The sequence below is a fragment of the Papio anubis genome, chromosome 2, assembly GCF_008728515.1.
Source record: "Papio anubis isolate 15944 chromosome 2, Panubis1.0, whole genome shotgun sequence".
NCBI classification, from domain to species: domain Eukaryota; kingdom Metazoa; phylum Chordata; class Mammalia; order Primates; family Cercopithecidae; genus Papio; species Papio anubis.
In genome coordinates this window covers 116,547,800-116,550,380 of record NC_044977.1, presented here as the reverse complement: position 1 = coordinate 116,550,380, position 2,581 = coordinate 116,547,800, and the positions used below count along the sequence as shown (strand labels likewise).

Below are 2,581 nucleotides of genomic sequence, written 5' to 3'. Positions count from 1 at the left end.
GGGGCGTGGTGGCTCACGCCTGTAATCCCAGCACTTTGGGAGGCCGAGGCGGGCGTATCACAATGTCAGAAATTCAAGACCAGCCTGACCAAGATGGTAAAACCCCATCTCTACTAAAAACACAAAAAATTTAGCTGGGGGTGGTGGCGTGCACCTGTAGTCCCAGCTACTCAGGAGGCTGAGGCAGAGAACTGCTTGAACCCGGGAGGCAGAGCTTGCAGTGAGCCGGGATGGCCCCACTGAACTCCAGCCTGGGCGACAGAGCGAGACTCCGTCATAAAACAAAAACAAAAACAAAAAACTCATATTCGGTCTTTCGGCCCGGCTTGTGAGCGGGACCCGTCGCCATGGGCCGCATGATCTGCGGACAGTGGAAGGGTGCCGGGTCTGCGTTCCCCGCCCAGGTGAAGCACCGCCAGGGCATCGCGCGCCTGCACGCCATGGACTTCCCCCAGCTGCTACAAGAGCACAGTGAAGGACACTATCCACTACCCCCGGGCTGCGGTGCGCCCCTTGCCAAGGTGGTCTTCCAGGATTCGTACCCGTTTAAGAAGTGGAAGGAGCTGTTCACTGCCGCTGAGGGTATTCACATGGGTCAGTTTGTGTATTGTGGCAAGAAGGTGCAGCTCAACATTGGCAGTGTAGACACCATGCCTGAGGGTACGACCGTGTGCTGCTTGAAGGCCAAGCCTGAAGACTGTGGCAAGCTGGCCCGGGCATCAGGGAACGATGCCTCCGTTATCTGCCACAACCCTGAGACCCAGAAGACCCATGAAGCTGCCCTCTGGCTCCAAGGTGGTTATCTCCTCAGCCAACAGAGCTGCGGGTGGTGTAGTGGCCACAGGTGGCCGAATTGACGCAAGCCATCTTGAAGGCTGGCCGGGCCCACCACAAATATAAGGCAAAGAGAAACCGCTGGCCACGAGTACGGGGTGTGGCCATAAACCTTGTGGAGCATCGTTTCAGAGGTGGCAAACGCCAGCACATCGGCAAGCCCTCCACCATCCGCAGAGATGCCCGTGCTGGCCACAAAGTGGGTCGCATTGCTGCCCGCCAGACTGGACGTCTCCGGGGAGCTGAGACTGTGCAGGAGAAAGAGAACTAGTGATGAGGGGCTCAATAAAGTTTGTCCTTCTGCCACCAAAAAATAAATAAATAAATAAAAATAAAAGATAATATTCATTCCTAACTCTCTTAAATGTGTTTCCACAATTGAAAGAGATGTATTATGAGTTTTTTGTTATATAAATATAAGATTATTGTAAAATAGTTAAGTGGTACATAAAAAGGTGAAGAAAGGATTATATATCACCTAAAATCCCACCAACCTGAGATCAAAAACATAAGCAATTTAGTAGCCATATGTTTGTGCATTTCTCTATCAATATAAATCTATACACACATATGTAGTTGTGTGTGTATATAAACATACATATACATAATTTTATATTAAAAATCAATCATATTGTATATGTCATTTTACTTTGAATTTTTGTAAGTGCTGTCTTTTGTGGGACATTTGCTTGTCTCTCTTCTTTCCCTCTAGTCCCCCACTCTATCTCTATACATTCCCAATATTACATCTCCCTCCGTCACTGTGTAACCAATTCATAATGTAGTGTTTATCTTTCTCATAAGCACATTTATCAATTTACCATTGTTTATTTTACAAAAGCATAATCATCTTACATGCAACTCTTTCACATCTTTCTTTTTTCCAACATATATATGATATATATATATCTCATTCATTATATATTTATCTCTCTCATTCATTTTATATATATATATATATATGTATAATTCATTCATTCTTTGGAATCCCAACTTATCACTTGGTAGCAGTGACTTGGGACAAATTATTTTGTTTCTGAGTTTTCATCTGTAATATGGGCATAATTATTGTAACTATTTCCTTGGGTTGTTATTAAGCACAATATATTAGTCTGTATAAAATGCTTAGAACCACATCTTACTCAAAGTAAGAGCCATGGAAGCATTAGCTATTATTTATAATAGGTGAGAATATTTTTTCATGGTATAGATGTAAAAAATATATTTAACCAGAAAGCCCCTAATTAAATAATGGATCTAAGCAATGATCATCAATGGATACTAAACTCTTTGGATGAATAGTGGCGGGTTGATTAGACAGACAAAACCTGAATTCATTCAATAATGTTAAAGAAAAAAGTGGTACAACTACATATTATTTGCCTACAGAGGTGATAAAATAGGAAGTATTTAGCACCATCTATGAAACATTGTTATCCAAGAATCATAGAAACTTATTTTTGCTTATAATCTCCTTATGTGTAAAAGCTAGCATTCTCCAAGCCTTGGCATTAGAAAGGACCTTTATCGCTCGTTTGGCTATTTCTGCTGGAGAAGAAGACAAGCATATTTTTCTAGGAACACTCATTTTCCTCCTGGAGATTTGTTGATCTCTGTAGGGCAAGCTCCTTTCAGGATTCACAGAATTTTTATCGGCACCTCGTAGTTCTCCATTACTGGTCTCTGAAGGCATCCCTAAGAGCAGAAGGGGAAAAGGTATTCCTTTTCTCTCCATCTGTTCTTGGAA

The 2,581-nt window shown here is 42.7% G+C and overlaps 1 pseudogene; it reads left to right on the top strand.

Annotated features, from left to right (window-relative positions):
• The first annotated feature begins 228 nt into the window (after nt 1–228).
• Nucleotides 229–1,796, top strand: LOC101011850 (annotated as a pseudogene).
• Nucleotides 1,797–2,581: the final 785 nt, after the last annotated feature.